The 8,535-nt window shown below is 45.4% G+C and overlaps 1 pseudogene; it reads right to left on the reverse strand.

Annotated features, from left to right (window-relative positions):
* Positions 1–1,620: 1,620 nt before the first annotated feature.
* On the reverse strand, positions 1,621–4,774 carry LOC136549951 (protein CPR-5-like; annotated as a pseudogene).
* Between the last annotated feature and the right edge of the window lie 3,761 nt (positions 4,775–8,535).

An 8,535-nucleotide genomic window follows, 5' to 3' on the forward strand; every position in this document is an offset into this window, starting at 1 on the left:
TTCTCTTCATGTGTTCTCGGGATTGTCGATCGGAGCAAGTCCTGGAGCTGTTCATACTTCTCGCCAGGATGCGAAGTTGCTCCGAGTTCTTCTAATGCTTCTCGAATCTTATCGTAAGGCGTATTCACCGTGCGTCTCCCTTCGACTTCTCGTTGTGATTTTCTTCTGTTGTACTCATCCAATTCTGACTCGTATCTGGTCCAAGCTTCCCTGCGTTGCCTAGCACGGTGTTGGCGCCCTTGCTTCAACTTGTTTTTTCTTTCTCTAGCTTGTTTCTGACTATCTGTTTCTCCGTCGTAGCCCTGGGCAAAGGGTGATATGTTGGATTCTGATTCATCTGATGATCTAACATCGGGTGCTTCCGGGGGATTTAATGGTGACCGCGGTCGTCGGACCATGAACACTTCTCACGCATGAGTCGTTCTGTTATTGGCGTTAGTTTTCATACTGTCGGAGTCGCTGATAACTTTAGTGGATGCCTCGGTGTCGCAGATCGAGTCTCCTTCTTGGTAAGGTAAAATAGCTGTTGTTGTCGTGCCGACTAGTTGGGTTCCGCTACCTTCAGGAACGGAATCCGGCCAGTGGATGATACAGTCCCGCGATGTTATCGTTAGCACGGGGCCCTCCTGAGCTCCTGTCAGTGGTATCCCGAATCTTGGATTGAAAAATCTTTCGACCCGTCCTTGATAGGGTCTTGCCATGTTGTCGAGCCCAAATGGAGAAGAACTCGGCTTCTTGAGAGAATTCTGGGGGTAATCCGAGTTGTTTTGGGTTGTGTTCCGGAATCTTGCCAAGAAAGAACTCGGTTTTCTGGAAAACACTCTGATAAAACTTCGCTTTGGAGCTTGAATTCGAATCGGATACGAGTGGTCGTGAAATCCGATTTGATTCGGATACTATGAGCTGCGCGAATCTTCTGGTGAGCTGATCCGTTGTAGTCGTTGGAATAGGAACTTCTTTTAGATGATCTAAATCTTCGAGGAGATGGCTTTGAAGCTTGCCGTTGTTGTCTGCCTCGCAGATCCATGAGCCGAAGATGAAAGTTGATCCCGTCGGGAAAATCATTTTGTCGAGGTCCATCGAGCTCTCGAAAGCAAAGTCGCCGAAATCCCCTACCTGGCGCGCCAGATGTCGATGTTTCACCACCGATAGCCTGCCACGGAAGTACCCGAGGCAGTATGTTCGGGCTTCGGCGTATGCTGAACTCGATGGTTAACGCAAGAGACAGTCGATTTATCCTGGTTCAGGCCCTCGATCGTAGATCGAGTAATAACCTTACGTCCAGTCGGCGTTAGCCTCTGCGTTGGATTGATTATAATGTGTTGTGTTGTACCATTGTTCTCCTCTCAGGAGCCCTGCCCTCCTTTATATAGTCAGGAGGCCAGAGTCCTAGTCGGTTTATAATGAGATTTCCTAGTAGGATTACCTAATAGTTCTACTACTATGATTATATAAGAAGAATCCTAGTTGGACTATATCTTTTTTCTACCCTGCGGGATATCCTGTGGGTCCCGCATCGACAATTAGCCAACGTGATTAATTTTAGAAAAGACTATTCACCTCCCCTCTAGTCCGCCATCTCGACCCTTCACCTGGCCCATCTGATATTCCACTACAAGATAAGGAGAGATTTTGTTGTCATTCCAATAACTCTGTTTACATATCTTCGGTCGGATGAAAGGAAGCCAAACAAAATAGCTTTCCTCCTTTGCTACACTGAAATCCAATTCATATGTGGTCCTAATGGGGAAAAGTGGCTAAAACTGCAAAAACCTTTACACCTTGGAAAATGGGTCTGAGCTTACACCGATAACCACAACCAATCTTTCAATAATCAATCCTCAATGTTACTTCCATTGAATCTGGACTTCAAACATTGAACTGCAAGCTCTTTCCAGTCTGACAGAGATGCAAATGGCAGCAAACCAGCCAAGCATGGCAGAATAAGTGACATCAAAACATAAAATGTGTATCGGCGGGCCCAATATGGTAAATGAACAGCCTTGGTCTTGTGAGCCACAGAAATAGGACCATAGAGCATGCAATGTAAAAGAGATGGCCAAATGTTTCCAAGTAAATGGATGGAGCAAAGGGCCTCCCAGTATATAAGCCATACATTTCCATCCCCGCCTAGTGTGTCGACACAACGGCTTCCAAAATAACCACAAAGAACTCCCAATATCATAACATTGAATGTTACTGGCATGTTTGGTCCAGCCATTGCAGAACGCTGGAAAATCAACCAACCAATTAATAGGAGCATCAAAATTCCAAAGAATATCCTTGTTGCTGCTATCACATGGCATTTGAAAAGCAGCAAACCAGAGTTCAATGCTGACACTGAACTTGGCATCCACCAAGATGTATACTCCTGCAACAAAAGGGAGCACATGATATGAGCGTCTCAACAATAGCACCGGAAACAGTTAATTTGTATAAAAAAAATGTGGTACATACCCTTGAAATTTGCTGCACAAGCTGAAGTAGCAGCAGTTATCCGCTGGTACGAGTAAATATATGTTCCATATCCAAAACAGACAGACATGAGTACCACTGCAGTAAGAAGCATATCTATAAGTTTCCTGAAAAGTTCTGCATGCTTTGTATCCTCCATTTCCGTCTTGAATTTCTTCTCTTTGAAAGAGGCTTTCTGAAATCCCATACGAACTTTGATCTTCTCTAACATGTGTGAGTCAGAGCTCAGAGCTAACTGAGATCGGCTCAATTGCAATTTTCTCATAGTAAGTCCTATTTCAAGCTCCTTGAGCTCATTTGAACGAGCTTGCTCATTCAGAGATCTCTCAAATACACTAAGGATGTGCTGATCAATTTCTGGATTAGATCTGCTACGAGTAAGGTGAACCAGCTGATGATTGATGCCCGCATGAAGAACAATCTGATTATTCATGGAACTTGAGGGCATGTCAGTTTGGACATCATGTATCTGACTTGGTGAATCAGCACCACCCAACTTTATTTCAGGTAATGAATCAGCACCACCCAACTTGATTTCAGGTACAGAATTACCATCTTTGTAAGAACATTGTGCCATATCTTGCTCATAGACAGGTGTTTCATTGATAAGGTGAATCGTTTTCAATGTACTACCAAAAGCTTTCTCAAAGTTACTCATGAAACTCTGAAATCTGTCACCATAAATCTACACCGCAAAATAAAAAGGAGATATAAGAAGCTTATGGGAAGCGGAAACAGAGTAGTGAAAAAGAAACTGGCCTGCCCATACATTTGTTAAGGACTCCTTCACTGCCGAGGTACACATCTGCGTCCAGAATTGGTGTGAGGACATCCATAGTTTTGTTCCAAACAGCAATCATTTATGAGAAGACGCATATGTACCTTTGAGAGGACATCAGGTCGTAATCTTCCTTCAGAACCACTGCATCTATTCAGAACCTGTAAGAGAAGGAAGTGTTACCTTTTGAAGCTGATTGGTGTTGCCCCAAGTAGATCCACCTAAATCGTTTCACTAATTGCACAATTTGAGTTACTGATAGAATGTACTTCCTCCTATTAGGCCAAAAATATAAGTAGCAAACAGTCTAGCACACACTATCAATTAGAATATTAGGATGAGATGCTCATACATTTACACCTTGATACAAAAAAGCATGCAGTGCTTAAGATTCAAACTCACAGAATTTAAAAAAAAACAAAAATAACAGTTAACAACAGAACACAAGTCAAACAGAACTATAATCAAGATAGGCATTAAAAATCAAAGTATCTCGTCCCCAGCCCTTTAACTATGTCTCATATGGCAAGTTCTGAACTGAACAGCCAAAAATAATCTTTCATGAGCCAAACAAGAATAGTAGGATCTGATTCGTCCAAAGTTCCTTTACTTTTTTTTTTATAGAGGTAACCCACCTTTTATAGAAAGTATATACAAGTATACAGTTCCTATACTTTTCCCCCAGTCGGAACTGAATAGTTCAAAATTCTTACACATTTTGTTCATTTGAATTGAGGCCTTCTTCAAACAGCATTATCCCAAGTTCGACAGAACTCATCAATTTTGCACTGAATCAAATAGAAATCTTCAGTGGCTTGAGCAGCACCTCATGTTTGGTAGAACATTATGCAGTCACAAACTCCATTAAAGATCAGAGCAGCTGGGTCTTGAGATACTGTCACACAATGCAAACGCCACTGGGAGAGCCAAATAATCACAATTCAATGAACAGCATCCACTTGGATGGCAGAAAGAAAAGACTAGCTTCTAATCACAATAGTACCAAACAATTGCTGAGGGTATACTGGAACAACAATTTGGGTCAGGGGCAGCTTAAACAACAATTTGGGTCTAAATGGAACTACCAATTAATGAATAAGTAGTAACCAACTACATATTCTTGCGAACGCTCGCACAAAATTCTAACCATCCAAACATGGCAAGGCAAGCTGGACCGCACGAAGGGCGTAAAGATTGAATCTTTGGGTCTTTCCGCCGCGTAGACGGGAAGAGAAAGAGGCAAGATACATCCCGCTCACCTGGGCAAGCACCGCCACGAAGGACATCCCGAGAGGCAGTGCGAGATCCTGCACATCGCCGCCACCGGCTCTCCCCCCTCCCCTAACGGCCACCTGCTGCCGCCACCGCAGGTGCATCCCCTTCCGCATCCAGGAGTGCCCGGACGCCGAGCCATTGTAAGACGAGGCCGCCGACGCCGACGAGGACGCCCCACCGGCCTCCTGCGAGGCGGCGGCAATATGGTTTATTGACTGAAGCTGTGCAATAGTGCAATTCTGCCTGGACTCTGCGTGGAAAGTAAGGAAGGACTTCTTAGTGGTGGGCCCAGAATTTTGGAGCTGGGTATTCAAAATGTATAGGGTAAAAAAATCACAATCAAAAGGCTAATATTTGGCATGTATAGTGCTGCACATAGTATACATATAGGAAATATATGACACATAATTGAGTATGATTTCATATATTCAAGAATTTAACCACAAATTGAGCATATATAACTCTCTCTTGCTCAACCTCATCTTGCGACTGTTTCTCCCCTTGCAACAAAGTTCTCAAATCTATGGTACCACTATTTTTTCTTTTCATAGTTGAGACCTAAAATGAAATCAAGAGACTAGACTAAGTAATTTGGGGACAAATTGCTATCCCTAACAATTTGAATAGGAAATTCGAAGCCTGAATCTCAACTTACAGGAACAGTCCTCGCTGCCTCGCTGTTCGGCGGTCGCTGCTGACCTGCTGCGTCTGCGTGCTGGTGCTGCTGCTGCAGGCTGGTGCCGCGCAGCCGCGGTGCGTGCTGCCGGGCTGCGGGCTGCGGCCCGCCGGGCGCCGGCTGCTGCGTGTTGCTGCCGGCCTGCCCCTGCCCAGGATACTGGAGTCCGCACGCCGGCCGTGCGCCCGTGCCGGCGCCGCAACTCGAAGCTAGGCTAGGGTTCGCCGGACGCGGTTCAGGGAGAAAACGCGGAGTTGCGTGCGGCTTCCCTCCCGACTCCGGTGACCACAGGTGAGCGTGGGGGAGAGGAGTTGGGAGCAGGCGTTGTTGGGCCTGCGGGTGAGAATATGGGCCTCTGGACCCCGTTGGGCCTTCGCGTGGGGGAGAGAAGTTGGGAGCAGGAGTAGAAAGATGTTATTTTGGGCTGATTTGCTGTATACTCCGGCTATGATAGCGAAACGGCGTCGAAATGACGCCGAGTTAGCCGTTGAAGCAACCGTGGAAGGAAACTCCGGTGAACTCGTGCAGTAAACCTAAACACCTTCTGTCATAAAAGTTCGTTTGGACGTGGATTCGTCGTCGCTTTCCTTGTATCTTTCTTTTACCGTTGCTTATTAAATTCTCTATTTTTTTTTTTGTAAAAAAACAGTGGAGAAATATTTTCATTCTTGTCAACCTTAAACTGATGAAGTGGAAGGTTGTACATATAAACATACAACTTGCATCGACGAAGTTTATTAGAGGGTGAATCTGGAACTTCAAGCTTCTCCCACTCCCAAGTCACATCAGAATACACAGAAGTTTCGGAGTCAGTTAGCACAAACTGCTCTGCAACACCTAGTACTCGTAAATTGGGCTGACCTCACCGGCACACTACTTTGGTGGGCCTTGTGAACGATTTTCTGGCCCGCACACGTTTCACATCAAACGGACAGTACACGCAAGGCATCACATCGCAGGCCCGTTTCCACTCACGAGGCTGTCTACCTCCTACTGGGCCCACATTGGGCCGCAGAGTGGCACCCCCGCGCCGGCCCACCTCTCCGTTCTCCGTGTTCGCGAGCCCCAGTCGATCGGCGAGCCAAGCAGCAGCATCACAGTTTTTGATGCATGTGTGGGTGGGGAGGGATTTCTGAGCTGATCTTGGACAGGAGTTTCATTTACGGATCGAAGTGAAGTAGCTCCACTGGAATTATGATCTCTCGTTTCCGGCCTCACACATGGTGATGACTGATGAGAAGACAAAATCAACTCACCCTCTCGATGATATTGATCATCTGGCTAGTTTGGACGCAAAGGAGCGATAGGATTTTCGAGAGAGGAAAAGAACGTGGACAGACATTTTTGTGGACCTCCTGGACTCGATTACCCTCAGCAGCAGTGCAGTGTAGGGGCCAGATGCCTGATCCCCCAACTAGTTGCAAAACTTCCAAGCAGCTAATCACTTAAGTTTCTTTTTCCAGCTTAACGGTCTGTTAAGCTTGGTTATGTCGCTATGCTACTTTTGCGCATGTAAATATGTAATCCAACTCCTTAATAACATAAGCCAGACTATGTATGGATCTTTTTTTTTAACAAAAACGATGGCCTCCTATGCCTTTAGCTTGGTGACATGAGTACATGACATCTCTGGAATTAAGGCCATGCTAGTATGCATGCGTGCTTCTGATCGATCTGCTGAGTAGGCTGCCATATACGTACACACGTAAATTAGCAGCCCGGTTTCAGCAACGCGTCCTGATTGGCCCGATGCGCCATTACCATTAGGCATTAGCTAGGGCCTAGGGCCCACTAGTTCCTCCCAGTCACAGGGCACCCGCAATGATATAAGCTAGTTAGCAGTTCTAAATCAACTTCTCTAATAATGCTAACTTTTAGCATATATCTTATAATATGGATAGTGCCACAGCCTTGCATCCTCCCCCACGCTGCTTGAGCAGGGCAGGTGCCGCCGTCGCTAGGCCCTAGGCCTGTGTGCGCTGCGCGTGGTGTTACAAGCTCACTAAGCACTGAGATTATAGCCTGAGAGATGGATCTAATAAATATAGTAAGCTAGCTTACTTAAATGCCTATATGTGTTAAATGAAAAATCCTAACGCGAAGAGCTAAGCACTGAGATTATGGCCTGAGAGATGGATCTAATAAATATAGTAAGCTAGCTTACTTAAATGCCTATATGTGTTAAATGAAAAATCCTAACGCGAAGAGTAGGATAGGTAGTTCTAAACAATGGCACGCGTACCTTATATGACTCACTTCTGTGGTTAAGAAAAAATAAATGAGTGTTGTAAGTTAGTTTATTTTAGGTGAGAATATGCTAATGAGATCCTAATATGAAAAAATGAATAAGTTGTTTTAATTGTTGGCATGAAAAATAATTTTTATAAACCGAAGCATAATATAACTTAGGATTTAAAAAATGCTATTTTTGGAGGATTATTTGATACAAAATAATTAAACAATGTCTGCATATTTTGTTTCTATAAGTTAGTACGAAGTACGGGCTACGCCACGGTAGGTTAGTTAGTTGAAATCGACAAGGTTTAGATCTATTAAAAATTTGCGACAAAAGAGTTAATGGTTACTTAGCCTCAATTGGAATCCTTAACGTTCCTAAGTATGGAGAAGTAGTAAGACAATGCTATTTTGACATTTAATTTCTAACAAAAAATATTTAAACACTAGATCCATGTGTTTTGTATTGTTGATTGCATCAAAGTGAGTACATGAGCTTGGTGTAGGTCGAAGTTGTGTTGGAGATCACGTTGCTCTCGTAAAAATTGCTCAAACTTCGTTAGAACGCGTTGCGGTCAGGTTTTGGCGCTCCGTTCGTGAATCAGCGCCTGGCTTGACGAACCTATTTTGGCGTGTCTCTATCTCTTTCGGTAGTTCATCTAAGTTTGCGTTTGATGTTCCTTGGGATAGCCTTTAGGACCCCCTTGAGCCTGGGCAAATTGGTTTGGTCTCAACCGAGCTGGGTTGGTTTTGGTCAGAGCTTTAAAATTCGTGCACAACATTAGTTTGGCCGTTCGTCCCTGTGGCTGCGGTCACTGCGCCCTTGCCTGGTGCCGCTGTGTTCGGCCGCGCTGTGCGTCGGCTGTGCCGTGCAAGGGCCGGCTGTAGCTATTCCGCATGCTAGCGCTGGCCGGCCATGGCTGGCTGCTGCCTGGCCGACACCGTCGCTACTGTCATGTCGCCCCAGAGCTATCTCTCCCTATCCATGCTGTTGCAACCGCCGCCGTGCCGCTGCGCCATGCGCAAGGCCGGGCCAGTGGCTTGGCGGCCGCCGTTGGTCGACGTGGCGCTCGCTCCGCCCCTCATTCTACCTACC

This window comes from Miscanthus floridulus, chromosome 4 (assembly GCF_019320115.1).
Source record: "Miscanthus floridulus cultivar M001 chromosome 4, ASM1932011v1, whole genome shotgun sequence".
NCBI lineage: Eukaryota > Viridiplantae > Streptophyta > Magnoliopsida > Poales > Poaceae > Miscanthus > Miscanthus floridulus.